The 23,673-nt window shown below is 47.6% G+C and overlaps 1 protein-coding gene across 4 annotated transcripts in view; it reads right to left on the bottom strand.

The window, feature by feature from the left end:
* Positions 1-23,673, bottom strand: part of LOC116956269 (guanine nucleotide exchange factor DBS-like) — a 154,488-nt gene that overhangs the window by 106,169 nt on the left and 24,646 nt on the right. Inside the window, exons 1-2 of one of the 4 annotated variants that reach the window (XM_032977731.2) lie at positions 21,153-22,920; positions 8,177-8,281 (exon numbers count right to left, since the gene is read on the bottom strand). The exons of 2 other annotated variants lie outside the window; for them this stretch is intronic. The gene's annotated coding sequence lies outside the window, so the exon portion shown is untranslated. Of the gene's footprint in view, positions 1-8,176; positions 8,282-21,152; positions 22,921-23,673 lie in introns of those variants that run through there. One more of the 4 variants, XM_032977730.2, reaches the window with a different exon arrangement.

Here is a 23,673-nt window from a genome sequence, read left to right as displayed (position 1 = left end):
ACTTTACCGAATAGAACCAAAGAGAATGCATATATTATCAGAGTATGTTTTTTTGTTTGCATTCTAACCACAAGCATTGTGCTTGATGCAGACATGATTCATTGTTAAAGGTTTCAGTTTGGTGGTTTAACATCTTAACACAGCTGTTTTGTTGCCAGAAAAAAGGGGAAACCCCTATTATCATATTTTGGTACTGACAAAGGAGGTCCCATGTTGGGAAAAGTAGGGTTACGTTCCTGGGTCTGAAAATGTCACCACCCCCCCTTCCCTCTTTTCTTTAATTAATTCTACGCGATTTCAACCCTTGTTATTATAATAACGGCTGCCGCGTCACGCTCTATTTATTGCGTGCACGCGTGTACACTCTTTCATTTTTCAATTTCACCTCCACACAAAACGCCCGTCTCCATTCCACTCATGCACAAACTCTCGCCAAACACCCCCCCCCCCCCTCCGATCCCCGACACTCCGTCGCTCCAACGTCTACTACACACCACCGCACCAGGTGCTCATTTGAGGCCGAGTCGACCAAGGGGGAGGGCCCAGGAGCGGTTCAGATAATCGTCAGCGGTGGTAGCCGCGAGCGGGAATCGAACTCGGGACGCCGGGTTCGTAGCGCAACGTAGCGCTATCTCGCTACGCCACCGCACGACAAGACGCACAAACACAGCTTCCAACGGATGCGGCGCTCTCACGGCACCAATTTTCGACGCTGAGACGAGCGTCTTAGCAGCGCCACAAGCTGCGTGCCGTCGAAACATCGCCGACGCGTTCCGGGGAAAAAATTAAACAGACCTCACGGGGTAAACCGTGGAGAGCCGGGAACACGCGTTCGATATAAAACCGCGTTGAACATGGTTTTCCCAGCACTTCTGATTCCACTATGTAGCACGGTTTTTTTTGTTCCTGGGTAGTAAGTGTTATTTTCTAATTGCTTATGCCTCAAAAGTACAGAAAATGGCTATTATTATTATTATTCCCCACAAACTTTGCTTTTGTGACCAGGACTTTAACGTGAAGGAATGACACAAATGTGCACCACGTTTTCTCATTGAAAATAGGTACATTTCAAAATATCACTGTCCTGGTCACAAAAGCAAATTTTGTGGTGAATAATAGCCATTTTCTGTACTTTTGAGGCATAAGCAATTAGAAAATAGCACTTACTACACTGGAACGAAATTTAGTTTTTGTTACACTGAATTCTCACTCTGTACAACGTACGGCCGACGGCAGAGGTGGATTTTTGTTCTGGGTTGCTGCTCAACGTGATCGGACGGCACGAGAAGCATTAGCCACAACCAGAGCGAGAGGCACACTGGGATGTGGTGGTCAGCGTGCAGAAATAGTTTCCGGGTCCCAGACCCGGACAGATGTTAAAAATGACACGTTTCAACAACTGATAATTAAATTTCGATTTAAAGCTTTCGTTACTGCATGGGATTCATATTCTTGGTTCTTTCGGTAAAGTCACGTAGAAGTGGAAATAATAAAATAATAAAAATATTAAACGTTATAAAATAAAATTCTCACGACGTTTCGGAACACAACGCAAGCAGCCGTCCTCAGGTGAAGAACAGAGCTGAAAGACCCAACAACTGATAATTACTCACCACTACAAACCTGTCAACCCCTTATCAGTGCCCTACCTTATTACAGACCAATTCAGACCTGATTGGTCACCCCGTGCTCTTACAAATCTCAACGTTCATCCTACAAAGTCCCATCACAAGGGAGAAACACAACACAAATAGATTGTTTTGTTTCCCGTATTGCAACGGCTGTACGCCCTATGGACCTGAAAACTCAATTTCCCTCTACAAGAGTACGGGGTATAAACCGTGTGGTTTGACAGCTGTGCTTTTAGGCCTCTGTGTAAAGTACAGTGCGCTAACCTTTACACCACGGCACAATCCCACGGATCTTATATTGTACGAAATATCGATAGTAATATCGCCTATATCGCAACAACCCTCGTATTTGGTGTGTGACACCACTGTATTGTGCATTATCACAAATCTGTTTTACATGAACGTGTGGCTTGTTTTGATATATTCAAGGGCAGCCCGCCCCCCCCCCCCCCCCCCCCCCGTTTGAAGGCGACACAATGGAGCATCTTACACAAGCCTAAACAATGGGGGAACTTTAAGCGATGTCCAATGTGATGAAAGCCAGCTGTTCAAAGCACGTGGTGTTTTGTCATAACCACGGCCCTCTGATCTGGGCTTTCCTTGTTGTGCCACACAGCACCCCATGGTCACGAATGCCATTTGGTACAACACGTGGCTTTCGTGGACCGCAAGACCGAGGTAAGGTCAGAGGTTATTTCCATATTACAGTATTTGTACAATGGCAATAACCCCTGTACATCATTAGACCTCCTTTGCCAGTACCAAAATGTAATAATAGGGTTTTCCCCATTTTTTTCTGGCAACAAAACTGAAACCTTTTTTTACAAGGATTCATGTCTGCATGAACCACAATACCTGCGGTCAAAATGCAAACAAAAAACATACTATGATAATATATGCATTGTCCCTGATGTGGACCAATCAGTTTCAAGGACAATGCATATATTATCATAGTATGTTTTTTTGTTTGCAATTGGCGGCAGGTATTGTTTAATTTAGACATGAAGTCCCGTAAAAAGATTTCAGTTTTGTTGGCAGAAAAAAGGGGAAACCCCTATTATTATTATAGCCCCTGTACAGTTAGTATTTGTTGTGTTTGTTTGCATTTGACACTGCACACACACACACACCACACAGACTGTCAATAGCACCGGGTTAAAGTTCACTGTTTTATCACTCACGGTGGCAAACAAATAACTACTCTCTTGGCAAGTGCTCTTCTTTCCATCTTGGAGGAATCGGACACCACATTGGGCAATTTGAGAATGCGTTGTACGTGTGTGTGTGCCCATGTGCAAGTGTGTACACACGTGTCGGCGGAGAGCGGCGGCGCAGCGGTCAGCGCGCTGCGCTACGAACCCGGCGACCCGAGTTCGATTATCTGACACAGTCATGGGCTTACCCTAGGTCGACTCAGCCTCAAATGAGCACCTGGTGCGCCGTGTAAAACATTTCCAATGGGGAGACAAAGGCGGCCGGGCGTGGTGCTGGCCACCCACCCCCTCGTGTGCCGTGCCAGCCTTCACCGCTAACAGCACTTGCCCCAACAGTCCGCTACGGCTATACGGGCGATCTGTGTCTTTGACACACGTGTGTCGGGAGCGGCGGCACAGTGGTGAGTGCACTCAGCTATACGAACCCAGCTACCAAATATCAATTGCCGAAAATTCAGACAACCCCCGAATTCTAACCCCGCGTCGTCGCACACCAGGAGAGTAGCGATCCATTTGCGTAAGCAGAGAGTGCAGTGCAACTGAGCCACACAGGCCCAGGTGCCAGGTTAGGTGGACAAGGGGGGGGGGGGGGTTCATTTAATTCCTTGCACCAGGGACCTTGCCCACCACCAAGGCCCATGGTAATCACCGGGGTCCATGGCCATCACCAGGGCACATAGCAACCCCCAGGGTGCATGGCAACCACGCCACTTTTGCACATAGCTCTCACGTGTGTCAACAAGGGGACAGCCGCGCAATGTCAGAGCAGATGTGATGGGTCAGCCTAATGGACCCGGGCTCCCATCTGCCAAGTCTCGTATCGCATCGGCCGTAACGGATGACCTCACCCCTTTTCATGAACTGCACTGTGAGGACAAAAAAACAATGGATGGATTTTTTTTTTCCGGATCCTCAACGCCCGTGTCTGTATGGATATGGTTTTGCTTACACGGCGATAAATGCTGAATTCCCTCTGGAGCACAACGGCTGCGCGTGAGTGCGTGGTGCTGCCGTCCGCGCGCTCTACCGCTAACCCGGACACCCGAGTTTATATTCCCGATCACGGCGACCAACACTGTTGACGATTTCTGAACCGGTCCTGGGCCTCCTCCAGGTCCGCCTCAAACGATTACCCGATGCGGTGTGTAAACATCTTCACTGGGGAGACAAAAGCGGCCGGGCGTGGTGTTGGCCACCGCCTGCTCGTGTGCCGTTGCAGCCTTCATTAGGTGTGCTCGCTAACAGCACTGGCCCCATAAGTCTGTTAAGGCTACACGGGGGATCCTTGTCTTTGTATTGTGGATAGAGTTTATAAAAATTAGGTAGTTTACATACGTACAAGTCCTCAGAGTACAATCCTGGCCGCCCTGGTTTGTCTCTTCTCGTTGTGGCAGATTTCCAACTCATCACCACCACCACCAGCCATGATACATCCACTGCTGGATGAATGCTTCCCAAAGGTGTCACCATATCTCAAGAATTTTGCGATGTAATAATACACCCAGCATCAGCTGCTGCACACGAGATGGTTCCATCGTAACCTCTCGGCCTTGCTCCCTCCCTTGGCTGCCATTCCATCATTCAGCTCGACCACGAACCATTATTCCTTCCAGCAACGTGTCCCGCCGAAGCCCACCGCTAATGTTTCAGTCGGAATTATGTAATTAACCTGCCGACGGTCTCTTAATCAATGTGTTCCTATATCTGTGGATATATTACGAATGAGGATGACCACGGCACCGCGCGCTTTAAGATGCGCTTCTTGCGGCCGTCTGGAACGCTCCTCCTTCTGATATTAGGAAGCCCGCTGAGGCTGCGCCCTTTTAAATCCAGAGTGAAAACTAACTTCTGAAGAACAGCTTTTTGTGTTTAATTTGTTGACCATCACCCACCCCTCCGATGAGCACCGTTGGCAACGCGAGGTGCGAAAGAAGTTCAAACTTCACGTTCCTCCTGGTAACGTTTTTTCTATTTCAGAACGTAAACAAAACAGAAACAAAGTTTGGGAGACAAAACGGCTGCCACGGGCATGACGCGAAATGCCCCGCGCGCCACCCCCCCCCCACCCCCTCGTGTGCCACGCTACCCATAATTGGTGCTCGTTAGCAGCGCTGTTCCCAGCAGTCAGGCTGGGCTATAAAAGGGGCGATCTCCCGTGTGAGTGTCGCTTATGCAGCGGCGGCGGCGGCGGTGTCTAAGTGACCGTTCCCAAAAGTCAACGGAAAATCTGACCCCTTCCCACCCCCTCCCACCGCCTGTGTGACACGTGTTGATGGTCCAACAAAACAAAACAACACGTAACGTGCAGGATTCGAATCCGGACACGCGCGAGCGAGCGAGCGAGGACGCACGCACGCACGCACAAATGGGTCGAATCGTAAATATTTGTTATTTTTGGCTTTGCCTCAATGGAAGCGGCAGAAAAACAACCTCGGTGCCGAGCGGCAGGGCACGTTTGCAGGGTAGAGGGGGGGTGGTGGTGTTTTTTTTCTGTATTAAATACAAAAACCACAATTGAGCGAAACATTTTTTTTTAATCTTCCACAGACCGCACAATGGAACGCTTTCCCCCATTTGCACACGGTGCTGTGAGTTACTTCGCAATTTTGGCATTCGTTTTTTTTCCCTCCCGGCGGTTTTTCAAGGGAGAGACGGTTTTCCCTTCTCACGAAGCTTACGAAAAGCTAAAGTGCTCAAACTTTTCAGCCCAGCTACCGTGCCACTACTGGTGGAAAGGCTTCCTACTGGAGGGAGCTGAAGAAGGCCCATTCCGGAGGCTATTGCAGCCTTCGCTTGTACACCTCGGGACCACGGAAGAAGGTATGGGGGCCGTCCATAAATGACGTCACGCGATTTTGGACGGTTTTTGACCCCCCCCCCACCCCGTCGTCGTCACACGGCGTCACAAAAAGTCAGACCCCCCCCCCTCAAATGACGTCACAAAGCTCTGTCCCCGCCCCCCCCAAAAAAACATATATAAAACGCGCTTCAAATCGCTTTAAACTGTCGTCATTGTAATTGTTTTTTTTACCCTTTTATCTGGCAACAAAACTGACACCTTTTTTTTACAAGGAGTCGTGTTTACATTGACCACAATACCTGCGGTCGGAACGCAAACAAAAAACAACAACTCTGATAATGTATGTGGGCACTGTCCTTGAAATTGATTGGTCCACACCCGAGACAGCTTTCTTTAGAGCCTCGTCTCACATGGTGTTGGACCAGAAGACGCCAAAAGGCGCACAACTCATAGACAATGCACCATCAGAGTATGAAAGACAATGCACCGTCAGAGTATGAGAGCTCTCATATTCTGATGGTGCATTGTCTTTGAGTTGTGCGCCTTTTGGCGAGGCTCTAAAGAACGCTGTCTCGGGTGTGGACCAATCAATTTCAAGGACAGTGCCACATACATTATCAGAGTTGTTGTTTTTTGTTTGCGTTCCGACCGCAGGTGGTCAATGTAAACATGACTCCTTGTAAAAAAAGGTGTCAGTTTTGTTGCCAGATAAAAGGGTAAAAAAACAATTATCATATTTTGTTACTGGAAAATGAGGTTTCCAATGGTATTGTCATTGTAGTTGCGTATTTAATGTGGCGCTGCACTCTGATGTTGTATGAGAAAACATGTATTAAAAAGTCTATTTAATTAAGTAGAACGTGTTGCCTATATTTATTTAAAGTTGCGCATTTTGATGTGACGTCACATTTCTCAAACCCGCCCCCCACCCCTCGTCACACATCGTCACAAATGTCTGACTCCCCCCCCCCCCCCAGTTGCGTGACGTCATTTATGGACGGCCCCTATCCACACACTCGATTTTTCACGGTTGGCTACGTACGGTGCGAAAGAAGCTCAACACACGTACACACGCAACCAGGAGGTGGCAGTGCCAAGATTTCACCGCACCACAAGCGAGGGCGCAACCGGACGAGCAATCCAGAGGCTCGTCCGGTTGCGGCAGTTCAAACGATGGCCCAAAGTTCATTGAAATCCCCCACCCCTCCCTGCAGTAGAAAGCGGACGCACCGCACTTATTCAATCGGCAGGTCACACGAATGCGTTGTGGGGGTAAAAAGTTTGGGTAGTGCCACTTCTCTCCGAAGACGTCTGTCCAGCTTGGGGGGAGGAGGAGTAGAGGTCAAATATCCTCTTGATAGAAGCCATCTAGAGCTCGCTCGGCCTCACGTTAAAGACCCTTCCACCAGCAGCGGCGTGAGCGAGCAATTACCAGGGCCGCGCCCCTTATCTTGCAATCTTTACTTCATGTATGCCAAAGGGAGCCTTCAAATGGACTGGCTGGCAAGCTTCACTTCTTTCATATCATCGCCTTGATTAAGCCTCATTGTATTAATTTACATTCAATGCTACGTTTTATGGGACACCGCACATACAAGCTCCACCTCTTTAAAGTGGCTATGCAGTTTATTGATGTAGTATTACAGTTTCAATTAACATTAGAATTCTTTACTGCGTTGTTGTATATCGTGGTTATATTTCACAGGTTTTTTTTGTTATGATTAAAGTTAATTTTCACGTCCAGTGTCCTCAAAATTACCGAGCTAATTCAGGGGTAGGAAAGCCCTGTGTTTAGAAACACGCGTTCAGAATATTTGCCTGCTAGACGTTTCCACGTGATGATCACAAGCCACTTCTCGTTGAACTATCATTTGTGTGGGCCTTGCCTGGTAGAATAAAAAATAGTTCAGTTTAGTTTATCCATTTTCTTAAAAGAACCCCTGCATTTCCACTGAGACCAGACTGTGTCCATTCACAAATTGTAATGTGATGATTTTTGCCTGTTTTTATTCACGTATTAAAATGAGTCACGATACTCGGCTAAGGCTTTCCTGGGGTAAACAAGCTGTAGTAGAAAAATTATAGAAATTAACTAAGTAAAATGCTTTACACGTAGGAGGCTTTCGCGACAAATATCTCCCATAATAGAGGGTTTTTTTTGGTTAGATAACGAAAATATAAATGTTGTGTCGTTAAACCCATCACCACCCGACACGGCCAACTAGTAAGGTTTGTCACGTAAACAGAACGTGTCAATTCGTTACTAGTGCAGCACACCGGTTGTGTGTTGGACTGAAAATATTCTGGAACTGCTCTCAAACCCACCGGTGTGCTGTACTAGTAACGAATTGGCACGTTCTGTTTACGCGACAAACATTTACTAATTGTCTGTGTCAAGGTGACGGTGGCTGGTTTAACGACACAACATTATTATTTACGCGATCTAACCAAAAAAACCCCAACTATATTGTGCATAACTCCATTTGAAATCATCAATCACCACAAGGCCTGTTTCTGGAAAGGCGCAATACCAATGGCACGGTGCGCTGCAGTCCGATGCACCGAACTGGGATCGCCTGTGCTGGCCCCGTGTGAGAAGACTCGCTAACAACCAAGGCAGCCATCGCTCCACATTTCTAAAACAAAACAAACACACAAAAAGGATTTTTTTCAAATCAGCGCCGATCACATACCGTGGACTGATCGTTGTGAGCGTGGACAATGGCAAAGGAAAAGAAACCAACGTGGGATTCATAGAGGGTGGGAGGAGGAGACGCACGGATCACAAGATGAAGGGTGGAGGGACGTCATCGCAGAGACTGCGATGAAGAGTTCCGTGGGTTTTTGGTGGGACATTTCGCCACCGCCAACGCAATCATTTCGTTTGTTTTACATATATTTATTTTTCTTATCGATACAAACATGTGACATGCAGAAAGAAAAATAGTCCACGAGCGTGCACAAGTCAGCACATACCATGCTAGCCGCACAGAAACAAATTAACATCTCTGCAAGAATTTAAAAACCACACAGATAAGTGATGACCTTGCTTCCCCCCCCCACCCACCCAAAAAAAAACGCGTTAAAAAAATTGCCGTGTGCCTGCATAATCTCTATCATAAACTAACTACTACTATTTTTTTACGCGAGACGGAGCGTTAGAAATCAGCTCTAGTGCAACTGCCGGGTGGACTGTTACGTCGCAGAATTGTGAGAGATGGCAGGCGATCGGGGAGGCCTTCATCCAGCAGTAGATTGACCATGGCTTCTGATGGTGATGGCGATGAACGCGGGCTGCAAGGGGATTGACAACACGAACTGTACAAGTACAGTACTCGTAGGACATCTGTGGGAAAAAAGAGCTTTATAGCTCATCAGATTCCTCCAGGATACATAAATATTCTGATGACGTCGACTTGTGTTTGTTTTATTTACCACCTTATCGAGGAATTGGGATCAACAGCAATAATACAAATTAAGGAAAAATATAACATCTATATTTAGATTTAAAGCTTTCGTGACTGCAAGGATTCATCTTCTTTGGTTCTTTCCTCCAGACAGTCTCGTCCCTTCACCTGATGAAGGCCGCTTGTGTTGTGGCCGAAACGTCGTGAGAATTTTATTGTGTTATTTTATTTTATCAATTTATTATTTTATTCTCATTCTACGTGACTTTACCGACCGAAAGAACCAAAGAAGATATAACATCTATAATTTACAATACGGTACGTGAGCCCCCCCCCCCCCCAAAGTTAAAGATTAAAAAAACTAAAAGCGAAACAATAAAAAAGTCGATCGCGACTCCGTGTGCCCCGAGAATGGAGATTTGAGCAATCTGGGCAGACAAAACAACATTGGGGGGTGAGGTCAATCCATGGCGGCGGGCGGGGGCGCGTTATTAATAACCACAGCACTGAGGTGGCATGAAGGGCTCAGGCACCAAAACACAAACTATGTCTTTTATTTTAAAATATTTTTGTTATTTTGAAATAATTTTTTTAGATTTAAAAAAATCATTTTACCTATTTTTTTTATTTTAAACTATGCTTTTATTTGAAAGTATTATTTTATTTTACCGGGTTAAGGCCCCACTGAGCTATAGCCTTTTTTTCAGAAGCGACCAGGCCTGCCAAAAATGAATGATCAACGAAGTGGCCTATCGTCATGTGTAATTTTATAGCAGCAGCAGCAGCAGCCAAATGCTCTATAAAAAAAGTTGATTCTAAATGTGGAAGGAAAAACTAGAGGACCCCGAGAAAAATCCACTATACCGCGGGGAGAGAGAGAGAGACGCAAACTCCAAATATACAGCGAGTGTCGGAGTCGGGATCGCACCCAGTACCTCCTGCATACCAGGCGAGGGAGTTAACAACTCGCCAAGCCAGGCACTGTGGAGGCGCTGGGTTCAAATCCAGGTTTCAGCCGTCCGTGATTAAACAGGGTTCTCGAGTGCAGTGGAGTTGATCGTCTCAGTCAACTCAGTCAACTTCACACAAAATAAATCAATGTTAGATCTGTGTAGTCCCACTTCATTTGCCAAAAAACTGACACTCGTACAATTGAAAATGTTTGGTTTCACCGGACGCGTGATGACCGGACGTGTAATGAACATTGCTCTCCAGCAGCGCAACGTGGGAGAGTGCCTCTCTCTTCGTGTGCGAATTTTAATAAGTAATATTTATTTTTAAACTTAAAAAAAACGTTTTTTCAAAACACGCTTTAATGAAATGTACCGTACTAGTAATGGAAGAACTCCACGACTCCAGGAAGTGGCCCCGAAGCTTGCCACAACGTAAGGGGACCGTGGCCAATTACAGCCAACCTCAGTTTACCGTGGACAATTAGAGCCAAGCCGAAACATAACATGTACAAAATAATGTAAAAAAAATATTTTTTGTTTAATGATAGAATATAGTATTGTCATCAGTATGACATAAATATACCAAGTTTGCAGTCGATACCACATTGGGAAGTGGGTTAAAATTGAGTTACAAGATTTGAGGATACAACGACGACGACAACAACGACAACAGACAGAGTGAGTTAAATGAAAGCTTGTAAAAAGAGGTCACATGAAGGGATCTCGGGAGTAGTTCTGCAATTCCACGGGCCACTACCTTAAAGGAGGCGATATACGCCGAGTCCGGCGAGGATGCCTGGGGCCCAAGTAAGAATGCTACTCTGGGCCCCCGACGTACGTGTACGTCATCGGAACGGAATCACAAGACAGAACTGATGACGTAGACGTACGTCATCGGAACGGAATCAGAAGGCAAAACTGATGACGTAGATGTACGTCATCGGAACGGAATCAGAAGACAAAACTGATGACGTAGACGTGCATCATTGGAACAGAATTAGAAAACAAAACTGATGACGTAGAGGTACGTCATTGGAACGGAATCAGAAGACAAAACTGATGACGTAGAGGTACGTCATTGGAACGGAATCAGAAGACAAAACTGATGACGTAGACGTACGTCATTGGAACGGAATCAGAAGACAAAACTGATGACATAAACGTACATCATTGGAACGGAATCAGAAGACAAAAATGATGACGTAGACGTACGTCAGCCGAATGGGAAAGGGTTAAGATACTTGTAAGTCGTTTAGACTGCCACGCTGGGAGAACAAAACTCCACATTTAAAAAACCTTGTTTATCCACAGGCCTGAACTAAACCTCCAGATCTCGACAGTGCATGCTCAGCGCTACGGCCTCCGAAAACCACCCAGCCAGGTCGACGCAAGTTTAATTTGATTTTTAAAACTCCACTGTGACCAAAACCTCACAGCTTGACGAGCGGTCAAACGTCAGGGTCTGACGGTGGGCTCGCCATCGCCGGACAGGGTTCACGGCGTTGCGTCTCCGAGAAATCTTTCCGTGTGCAAATGTCCTTTTCAATAATACATGGAGATGGGGCGGCATCCGGTTCGCGAGCCGCTCTCGAGGAGCCATCGAGCTTGCGAGGAAGCGCCCCGTGAGTTGACCAGGGCGGCCGCAACGCACTTTCACAAACGACTGTCTCTCTCTCTCTCCCCTCTGGGTGGAATCGCTGTGTTGCTTTTGTATCGTTTGTTGTTGTTGTTGTTGTGACTTTCTGACCCCACCCCCCCCCTCCGACTCCCCTGCTTGACAGCTGTCAAAAAAATACATCTCCGTAGCTTATCGGATTTCTCCAGGATAGATAAATATTTCGATTCTGGTCGTGGGAGTTCATACTGAAATCAAAACACAGCGAGAGCTGCTCCGAACGCAACAATCACAACACGCAGAGGCGTTGCTCACAAAGAGCAGGAAGGCATGAGGCTCCCACCATCGCTGTCATTACACACACACACGCAAAGTTCTTGCTACGAATGAACCACGATACCGTGCCGATCTCATCGAGGAGCATGAACCATCATCGTCATCGCAGCAGCAGCAGCAGCTTTTGGGTGACCGTCGAACAAAGACGGTGGTAACCGCATCGCGCGGCGCTTTCAGATGCGCTTCTGCGGCCGTCTGGAACGCTTTTTCTTTCGATGTTAGGAAGCCCCTGGGAGCTATGCACTTGCAAATCAAAAATTGAAAACTCGTTTTTATTTAGAACTGTTTTGAGTGTTCAGTTTGTTGTCCTTCCCCCCTGCACCTCTCGATTAGCACGACAAGCTACGTACGGTACGAAAGCAGTTCAACGTACATACATCATAATAATAATAATTTAGATTGACAAAGCGCCCTTAAAACAATCGTTCTCAGGGCATGCGTGTCACGTGACCATCACGTTGCATGTACAGTGCTCTCAGCCTTGTCAAGACGAGGTCCAGATGGCATCGTCATGATCGTCGGAAAGCGTGGGCATCGAAGGCGCGCATTGAGTCAACCCAGCCAACTCGGTTCTTAAGAACAACACATCTCTAAGAGAGAGACAGAATTTAGCACGAATTAAGTCTAAAAAAAAAACATTTGTAAGCGATGCGTTTTCTGTGCAGTCATCTGTGACTGCTGATCTGAGCCCATCAACTCGCTGCACTTGTGAATCCGCTTGAGCCCCGCGGGGTGGCTGAGCCTCGCGGGGTGGCTGAGCCCCCGCGGGTGGCTGAGCCCGCTGATTACAACGCAGTGCCGATTCGGTGGACCGACGCCCGAGCCAGCCTGAGCCAGCCCGGTTGGCTACGCCCGGTGCGAAAGAAGTTCAACGTACATCCACACTGCACGTAAACTAACGATGCCCATAGACTCAACGCTGCACCTCCGATTAGCGCGGTTGGCTGCGTACGGTGCGAAAGAAGTTCAACATAGAGTACACACATACGCAATGGGTTCATTCAACCTCGCTTTTTTTTCACGTTCAATCAAAAAACGCACAGTCGTGTGCGTACGTGACCAACAACAAAAAAAACACCTATTTTTTATTTTATTTAATTCACCGAAACAATTCATCTGCGAGTTCTAAAACAAACAAACAAAAAGGTTCGGGACGGTTGTCTTTCTTGCTCTGGCATGTTTGGCAAGAATGCGATTGCTGGCAACATTTGCGCTGCGGCGGCAAAACGGGACTTGCCCGGAGAAAACCCGAGCGGGGCACACGACGAGACGATGGCCATCGTGACCGCGGCAGAGCCGCAGAACCACGTCGCGATGTAAGACGGCGCAGCAGCAGCAGCTGCTGGGGAAGTTTGTGAAACGTTGGCCTACGCATACCCCACACCCACACGTGTTCACACCCCCCACAGAGAGGCACCAATGGCTCGTTTTGCGAATAACGAGCCCCACACAAACGTCAAGACGTATGTCTTAACAGACGCCGTTGATGCCAACACATGTTTTGCCGTGGCTTCCTTACCTTCTGCTGGAATCCCATAGTTATTGTAAAGTCGAAAACAGGCTTTCAAATACCCCACCGTCTGGCTTCGTATATATGTATGGATAACTTATTTCGCACTGTACGCCGACAATCATGCTAATCGGAGGTGTGGCAGAAGGAACATCCAAAAACTAAATTCCCAGGTATAAGGCCCACTGAGCTACGTAGCTCTTTTTGAGAAGCGACCTGGCCACAAATGACAGCTCAATAAAGTGTCTTATCGCGCGGAAATTTATAGCAGTCAAAATCATCTCAACGCACTTTTCTAAATGTGGAGGGAAAAACCGGAGGACCCCCGGTAGAAAAATCCACGCGACCACGGGGGGAGAAAGAGAGAGGAGACACGCAAACTCCAAATACGCAGGCGTCAGGGTCGGGATCAAACCCACGACCTCCTGCATAGCACGCGATGGTTTTAGGACAACGAAAATTGGTGATGATATTTTCAAGTGAGCAAACGCAAGTGGATAAAAAGAATGACCGTGAGACACAGACACACAGAGGGGGGGGGGGGGTGGTGGAGACAAGGCCAACGCAGACAAAGGTGGCCTGTAAGAATTGGTGTTTGCCCTTTGTGGCAATGAAACAGTCGTGTTAAGATGTTAAAACACCAAACAAAAACCCTTTGCAAGGAAAATACACAAAGACAACGCCACTATCAGGACATTGAGAACTCGCGGTGAGCAGCTACATCATGGGGCCTCCCTTGCCACTATCAAAATATAAGAATTGGTGTTTTACCCTTTCTGGTAATAAAGCAGTTGTGTTGAGATGTTAAAACACCAAACTGAAACCTTTTGCAAAGAATCGTGTCTGCATTAACCACGCACATTTGTCTTTGTGCTGTTCGCCTTGTGGCGTCCTCTGGTCTAACGCTGTTTGAGACGAGGCTCTAAAGAAAGCTGTCTCTGATGTGGACCAATCAGTTTCAAAGACGATGCATCATCATAGCATACCAGAGCGTGTGTTTTTTGTTTGTTGGCATGTTCACCACAAGTGCGTGTGTGGTTAATGCAGGCATGATTCCTTGCAAAATGTTGCAGTCTGGTGTTTTAACATCTTAACGCTACTGTTTTGTTGCCAGAAAGGGTAAAACCTATTATTATATTTTGATACTGGCAAGAGAGATCTCATGATGATTTGAAGCTTTCGGGTCTTTCGGTAAAGTTACGTGGTAGGTAGAAAAAAAGAGATTATTTTTTGGTTTTATTTTAGTTTTCTACCTACGTGACTTTACCGAAAGAACCACAGAGTATAGATCCCACGATGTGAAGGTGGACTGCCTCGTTTGGATGATGGAAAAAACAAAAAAAGCGAGCGGTGCAAATTGTCCTCGCTCGCACCGGCAGTACACTCCAACGCTGTCCTCGTGACAGCACGGTCCCTGCACCTGATGAAGGCCACTTGTGTTGTGGCCGAAACGTCGTGCTTTTTGTTATTTTATTTTTTACCTACGTGACTTTACCGAATAGAACCAAGGAGTGTGTTTCCTTGCAGTCACGAAAGCTTCAAATCTAGAATTGAAGTACAAAGCGATTTGGCAAATATCCACAGGCACCGGGCCACGGCACTTAGGACTGCCAGTGTGGTGCAGTGCTGGATTATCCTCGTAGCAAAAGTAGCGACATATATACTACGGGCAGCGCACTTTCAAGGGCCCCGCGCTAAATGCTTTCAAGCTATCAATTCCGGTTCAGTGATTCTGCACTTGCTCTATTACTATAGTACTATACCGCCTTCGACTTTTATGAACGACCGGGTGTTTAAAGGTTTAGCGATTTGTCGTATTATCCGGCTGTATAGCGAATGAAAAAAATACAATTACTTCACTATGCAAGTAAAAAATGTAGTGTTTTAATATTTATGTGGGTTTTTGTTTTTATTTAGGGCATTTTTATAACGTACTAGCTTTACTACCCGGCTTCGCCCGGGACTTGGATTCACCACGCCCGGCCGCCTTTGTCTCCCCAGTGGCGATGTTCACACAGCACACCAGTTACTCGTTTGAGGCTGAGTCGACCTAGGGGAGGCCCAGGACCGGTTCAAATAGTCGTCACCGGTGGTGGCCGTGAGCGGGAATCGAACTCGGGTCGCCGGGTTCGTAGTGCAGCGGCGCGCTAACCACTACACTACAATGCGTTACGCTTCCACGTGCGCGGGTCACGTGACAGATTTGACGTCACAACTCACTTGCCGTGCAAAAACAATATGCATTATTGAGCTCCCCCCCCCAACCCCCCCACAAAAAAACACAAAAGTGTATTTTTATAATTGTTGCATGGTGTACAGTCTGGAAAGTACCCACATGGCAAATTTCAAGTTTGTTGCATGTCGGGAAGTACGCTAAACATTTTTAACAGACACACACGATCACAACTCTGCCTTTTATATATATGGAGACGCTCCATGCCTCGCAGTAGCTTCATGCGGCACTGGTGTGGTGACGGGAACTTACAGTGCAGACTCGAGTTACACACAGGGCAGAGAGAGAGAGAGAGACTCGATGCAGCACAACCCAAACGCCGGGCACGGCAAAAAAAATCCATCGGCCACTTTAACGGTGCCACACGGTAGCTGCTGGTGCCATCACGTTAATGCCTACACAGGAAGTATGGTCAGATATCCCTCCAAGAACCGCACGGCGTTGGGAGAGGCCCTCATCCAGCAGTGGATCATAAAGGAGCTGCACACGGATATACTGCATCGTGTAAACACCGCACATAGCGAGGTATCCATAGAGCTGCGTTCTTCATTGCAAGGCCCGCGGGCCACTGACGGCCCCTGGTGGCCTTTAGTGTGGACCTTGACATCCCCCCCCCCTCACCCTGACAATACAGAAGGACTGAAAACACCCCCCCATCATCATCATCATCGTGCTGCTGTCAAACCCCCCAACGATTTCAAATGGTGTGGCGGCAATCACACTCACTGATGTCTCACCGGCGAAAGTGACAGCCCCCCCACCCCGACCGCCACCCCCCACCACCTCCACCCGCCCCCACCACCCACTCCCCCCACCCCACCCGCTCCTATCACCCCACCCGCTTCTACCACCCCCCACCCGCTACCCCCACCCGCCCCTACCACCCCACCCGCTCCCCCACCCCCCACCCGCTCCCCCCACCCCACCCGCCCCTACCACCCCCCACCCACTCCCCCCACCCACTCCCCCCACCCACTCCCCCCACCCACTCCCCCCACCCGCTCCCCCCACCCCACCCGCTTCCCCCACCCTACCCGCCCCTACCACCCCACCCGCAACCACCCCCCCCCACCCGCCCCACCCCACCCCACCCGCCCCCCTCTGAAAATGAGTGAAGAACGTTGTCACAGAGATGTCGCCCATTAAAGAATAATGCCGTAAAATAAGACGGCTATTTGAACTGCCGGGCGGCAGCGCGTGTGGTTTGAAATTTCGGAAACGCTCCTCGAGTTATTTACCACGAGGCGTCAGACGTGTAACTACCCCTCCAATGAACTATACTCCGAACAAGAGAAACGCCAAATGTGTTACTTTATACAGTACGAAATAAAATTAGGGAGGTTTCATACGTGCGACTTTTCACAGAGAGAAAAGACTCCGCACACAAACAGTGGGTACATCTATTTGTTTTAAACTTATTTTTTTTTAATTTTTACCAGGTTAAGGCTCACCGAGCTGCATCGCTCTTTTTTTCAGAGGCGACCTGGAAAATAAATTATAGCCCATTGAAGCGGCTTATCATGTGGAAATGTATAGCAGTAAAATACTCTAAACACGTGACGTTGATTCTAAATGTGGAGTTAAAAACCGGGGAAAACAAGCAAACTCCAAATATACAGCAGGCCTCAGGGTCGAGATGGAACCCACGACCTCCTGTATACCAGGCGATCAGATTATTAAAACAATTACAATACCATATATCTCAGGAGTAACTGACAAATTAGCCCGTGTTTTGCAAAAGCAAAACATGAAAGTAACATTTGGTACAGTACACAAAATAAAAAACAGTATCTTGTACTAAAGACGAATTACCTAAGTTATCAACAGAAGGTGTGTATCGGATTGTTTACGTAGCAGATGCTATATTGGACAGACGGGACGTAACATCAGCGTAAGACTAAAATAACACCAACGAAATATTAAATTATCTCAAACACAACTGTCGGCAGTGGCAGAACATGCTTGTCAACAAGGACACTCGATTTTGATAACGTTGAAGTATTATGTAAAACTAATTATTACTGGCCAAGACTAATTAGAGAATCAATTGAGATTGAGAGAAACACAAATAACTTTAATCGCTCTGACAGCTACAGGCTTAGTGCGGCCTGGAAGCGTATCATTAAATAATACATATTACAATTACAATTCCTTATAGGGGGAAACGCATACGAATCAACTCTGCAATAACAACACCTACTCGTGGTGAACATGCAGCCTTCCAAAACAAAGAAGGCTGCTGTCTCTGGTGCAGGCCAATCCGTTTCCAAGACAGTGCATCATAGACTATGAGAGCCACGTGTTTGTTTGCATGTTCACCACAAGCACCGTGTGTGTGGTCAATGCAGTTATTTGATTCCTTGCAAAATGTTTCTATTTGGTCTTTGAACATCTTAACACAAATCCTTTTTCTATTATTGCCACAGAGGGTAAACACCAATTGTTATTTTTTTTAAATATTTCCAAAGCGTCATTTATCATCGCGATTGGATTTAGTTGTAAGGTTTGACCTGTGAAAACTCCGCCAGGATCGCGGCATCACTTTGCGGTGGCATTGTAACTTTGAAAACAAAAACAAACAACAAAAATACTCGGCGTGCGTGCATGTGCACGCGGTGGCTAAAAAGTCCTCCACATCTGGGAGAAGAAGAGAGAAAGCGACGTTGAACGGTGCGCGTAGATGCAGGGGCACACGAAAATGCGATGGGAAGAGAGAGAATCACGGGAAGTGGGCATTCCTCGTGGCATAGCTCACAGCATCATTTATGCGTGGGCATTTCAGCGCTGCACGCATGCACGCATGCAGCGAGGGGGAAAAAAGGTAATTTGATCCCCTGCTGATTTTGTACGTTTGCCCACTGACGAAGAAATTATCAGTCGATAATTTTAAAGGTCCTGGAGTGGCCTAGCCAGTCTCCAGACCTTAATCCCATAGAACATCTGTAGAGGGAGCTGAAGGTTCGAGTTGCCAAACGTCAGCCTCGAAACCTTAATGACTTGGAGAAGATCTGCAAAGAGGAGTGGGACAAAATCGCTCCTGAGATGTGTGCAAACCTGGTGGCCAACAACAAGAAACGTCTGATTTCTGTGATTGCCAACAAGGGTTTTGCCACCAAGTACTAAGTCATGTTTTGCAGAGGGGTCAAATACTTATTTCCCTCATTAAAATGCAAATCAATTTATAACATTTTGACATGCGTTTTTCTGGATTTTTTTGTTGTTATTCTCTTTCACTGTTCAAATAAACCTACTATTAGAATTATAGACTGATCATTTCTTTGTCAGTGGGCAAACATACAAAATCAGCAGGGGATCAAATACTTTGAGTTGCAACAGCGGTGGATTGGACAGCGCACGACAGGAGCAATGGAAGAGAATCGCAGCCAAGGTGTTGGCGAAGATCTGGCACTCTCAAGTTCATCCTCTTATCTGCGTTCATCCGCTCTCGTTTGTACGGATAATAAGGAGGTTATTTGCGCGGCTAAGGGCGCATGAGAGAATCTGCCAATAGCGTGGCGTTATTTTATCACAGTGTCTCGTGGAAGCATCAACCGCATCAGAACATCAACGGGCCGATGGGCAGAACACATCTGCTTCATGAATGGAAAATTAAACACATGAGCCACAGTCGTGTGATTGTGGCCATGCAGCCCAAAACTACGGACCATGTGGTAAACACAGAGACACAGAGGCTCAGATACAATAAACCCAGCGAAACTCAGAGACCCATGGTGATACATTAACGACATAAGCCACACTAGTGCGTTTGTGGCCATGCAACCCAAACTATGGACCCTATAAGTAAACCCACAGAGACACGTAGAGACTTAGAGACCTATAGAGACATATTAAAGACACAAGTCACAGTACTGTAGTGTGATTGTGGCCATGCAGCCCAAACTATGGGGCCCTACAGTAGACCGCTGTAGCCTGCGCTCCTTCAACGGAGGAGGAACGGCGAAGCTACAGGAACTCTCTCTCTCTCGGCTGAATCCCTCTCGTCGTGGCCAGTAGCAGACTTCGACACTTTGGTTGGCATCTCGCTCCCCAACAGTGCCACGATCAATCGTAGAAAATCGCGGATAATAATGCGATGAATTTACCGCTTCCGATTTGCTCTCTCTATAATCGTGTATCGAGCGCCGATCGTAAGACGATTATTGCAACTCAATCCATGAATTACACACACATCCCAAAAAAACATATGTATGTTACCAATTATATTTATCAGTGTCCCTCTGACACTCTACATTTTCTAAAAGGCAGGGGCAATGACACGAACGGCAAGGTTGTAACGTCTTACGGAGGAGCCAAAAGCTGCCCGACCTATCACTTGCATCTTAATCTCATCAATAATGAAACGAAAAGGGTTCATTATTCATCCAGCGGAAAATCGTCAAGTGTCTCTTTTTTTTTCAATATCTCTCTCTCTCTCCAAGGAGGACCCTGGAGACCATTGTCACAGAATCCGAGGGAAACCCGGAGAAAATCCACGCACACTCCAGGCGGTGGGAACACTGAAATTTCTCGCGAGCAATTTATGTTGCAGACAAAAGAAGAAGAAAAAAAACACGACTCTCTGATGTGGGAACAAAAATGTTAATTAAGGTAATTAACGATGCCTCCTTCGCCAACGCGTCTCTTCATATATACAGTGTGTTGCAAAAAATGTTAACACTTACATGGGACTATCGTTTTTAATGGAAAAAAAGAAACGGATAATACAACACTGTAACGTGATAACAAATGTGATGTTAATAGATTCAAAAAGTCAAAGTCTCCCTCCACGTGTTCGCCATCATTTGTCAACGCGTGCCTGGAATCTCCTCCACGTGTTCTCCAGAGCCCGGAGGCAGCAGCACACTTCTTATGGCGTTGTTGCGAAGTCTCCCCAAGTGTTAACATTTTTTTGAAGCGACCCCGTATATTTAAAAACGCGTTAAAGTATTATTGGACACAGTCCATCCGGGAATTTGTTGTGCATCTTATCAGCAATACTGGCATCAACAGCGGCAACCGCTTGGACGGGTTTCTACATTCGGAGTCTTATCGGCAGATTCAGGCTTGCTCGTACTGTAACCAATGGATTTTAACAATTATGGCAGGCGACGCTTTAACAATGATTATTGCGTCTGGTTATTACGAGCGCGCGAGTACATAATAACAATTCCGTCATGCCGAGACCCATTTTGCTTGCGTTAGGAGGTTTCTCTCGCCCGAACATGCAAACACGGGGCTATTCAACCGGCGTACAATTCGAGCAAGCGTGGCCCTGCTTGATGAGACACCGAACATCGGAAACCCGTTCAGAGTTTCCTTCATCGAACCAAATGATCATTCGAATGCTCGGCTGCAACGAATGTGTCGAAACCAAACGAGGCATTGTGACTGTGCGTGCCCGTCAGCTGTTTAAATGACAAAGCGGTAAATGCATCCATTCACTTCCATCTTACCAAAGCAGAATGTTTTGCTGCTGGTCTCGGCAGTAGAAGCGGCGGTGGTTGCAGCAGCAGTCGTGGTGATAACAGCCTCGAATCGTTAAGCAAATGACGAAGAAAATCCACGGCTCACATCGCCGAATAATTCTGACAGCTGCGGCGGCGGCGGCAGCAGCAGCAGCACCCACAGCGCACGCAGAGTGAATGGAAGTCACAAATCGTGCGACTGCTTGCTGGCTGGATCCAAGGCAATCCGAGGCATTACATCACCTAGCATGCGTGTGTGCCCACGGTGTGTAACAAACACACACCGCACACACGGTACATCTGTCTGTCCGTGTGTGCGTGTCTGTGTGACGGTGCAGACCCGATAAGATAGCGCATCGAAGGCTCTAATATAACTCTCTGAACAGCAACAGCCCGACTGAAAGACGCTGAACCGCAGCGTCCAGCTGCTATATAAAGCTCCCCAAACCCACGGCGATTCAGCTACCACCCATCCCACGCGTTCGACTCGGAGCAAGCTTCTCTCACAGCATCGCCATCAGCGAAGCCAGCAAAGAGTGTCTCGGACTACGAGACAAATGGCTCCATTTGCCCAGCAGCAGCAGCAACATTAGCAGCACCACAGCGCTGCGCCGTGGTGAGAGTCTCGACGTGCCTCTCTCTCTCTGTCTCAAGCGCAAACACCGCGGAGGGAGAGAAGGGAAGGCGAGGGGGAGGAAAAGGGAGGGAGAGACGCAAGGGGAGAGGGGGAGGCGTGGGGTAGGGTGAGTGGTGGTTCATAGTCGGCGGCGTTGGCGGCGTCACGATAGCGAGAAGGGGGACAATAGCGGGAGGAGGAGGAGGGGGGAATGGCAGATGCATTGAATGGGAGGTGGTCGTGGCCTGGGTATGGTCTTCATCCAGCAGTGGATCGATCACGTGTGATGATGATGGATGGATGCTACGGGCCCCGCGCTAAATGCTTTCAAGCTATCAATTCCGGTTTCGGTGATTCTGCACTTGCTCTATTACTATAGTACTATACCGCCTTCAGCTTTTCATGAACGACTGCGTGTTTAAGGCCAGCGATTTGTCGTATTATCTGGCTGTACAGCAAATTACAAAATACAATTACTTTACTATACAAGTTAAACATTTAGTGTTTTCATATTTGTGTTTTTTTTATTTTATTTATGGCCCCTTCATAACATATGTTACAGCCAGATTGTACGTGTTACCGAACGTGGAACGGTCCTTTGCACAGCGCTCGCAGCCAACGTCGCTACAAGGAGCGGTGGCGCCGTGGGTTTCGTTAGCCAGCCGTGGGTTTCGTTAGCCAGCCGTGGGTTTCGTTAGCCAGCCGTGGGTTTCGTTAGCCAGCCGTGGGTTTCGTTAGCCAGCCGTGGGTTTCGTTAGCCAGCCGTGGGTTTCGTTAGCCAGCCGTGGGTTTCGTTAGCCAGCCGTGGGTTTCGTTAGCCAGCCGTGGGTTTCGTTAGCCAGCCGTGGGTTTCGTTAGCCAGCCGTGGGTTTCGTTAGCCAGCCGTGGGTTTCGTTAGCCAGCCGTGGGTTTCGTTAGCCAGCCGTGGGTTTCGTTAGCCAGCCGTGGGTTTCGTTAGCCAGCCGTGGGTTTCGTTAGCCAGCCGTGGGTTTCGTTAGCCAGCCGTGAGCCCTCCGAAAGCGCTCTCAGAGTGAACGCCGAAGTCGCTGGCGTTGTTCAACTCGCAGCGCGCAACCGCACGGCATTCACTGGCTCGCTCTCGGAGAGAGAGCGAGAGAGAGGGCTGTGAGGCAGAACCACAGAGAAAGGTGGCAGCAGCAGTAGCCAGGTCGGTGAGCCCGGATTACGAAACAACTGCCCAAGCTCTGCGTTCCTCTACACAATGCACGTGAGTGAGTGGGTGTGTGTGTGTGAGTAAGTGTGTGAGTGAGCGAGTGTGTGAGTGCTAAATGTGAACAGATATAAATAAAGTAGAAAGGGGGGTACACATTGTACAAGCACTGTACACAGACATTCCTGGCGATCTGTCAACACCAAATGCAAGCTTGGGGGAAGGTAGCAGAACAACAATCTCAAACTACACCAAGACGACAACAACAAGTTCCAGACACCACCAAGACAACAACAACAGTCCCAGACCACACCAAGACAACAACAACAGTCACAGACCACACCAAGACAACAACAACAACAACAACAGTCCTAGACCACACCAAGACAACAACAACAGTCCCAGACCACACCAAGACAACAACAACAACAGTCCCAGAGCACACCAAGACAGGATTTCAGTCCTTCACGGCGTAGTGTGTTACCAATTGTTTTCTTGGTGACTATGGTCCCAGCTGCCTTGAGATCATTGACAATAACCTCCCGTGTAGTTCTGGGCTGATTCCTAACCGATCTCATGATCATTGCAACTCCACGAGGTGAGATCTTGCATGGAGCCCCAGGCCGAGGGAAATTGAAGTTCTTTTGTGTTTCTTCCATTTGCGAATAATCGCACCAACTGTGGTTGATTGCTTCTGTGGACAGGTGTCTTTTATACAGGTA

This window comes from Petromyzon marinus, chromosome 64 (assembly GCF_048934315.1).
Source record: "Petromyzon marinus isolate PM22_M1 ecotype Great Lakes invasive population chromosome 64, UKy_Petmar_22M1.pri1.0, whole genome shotgun sequence".
NCBI lineage: Eukaryota > Metazoa > Chordata > Hyperoartia > Petromyzontiformes > Petromyzontidae > Petromyzon > Petromyzon marinus.
This window is presented reverse-complemented; position numbering and strand designations above follow the sequence as displayed.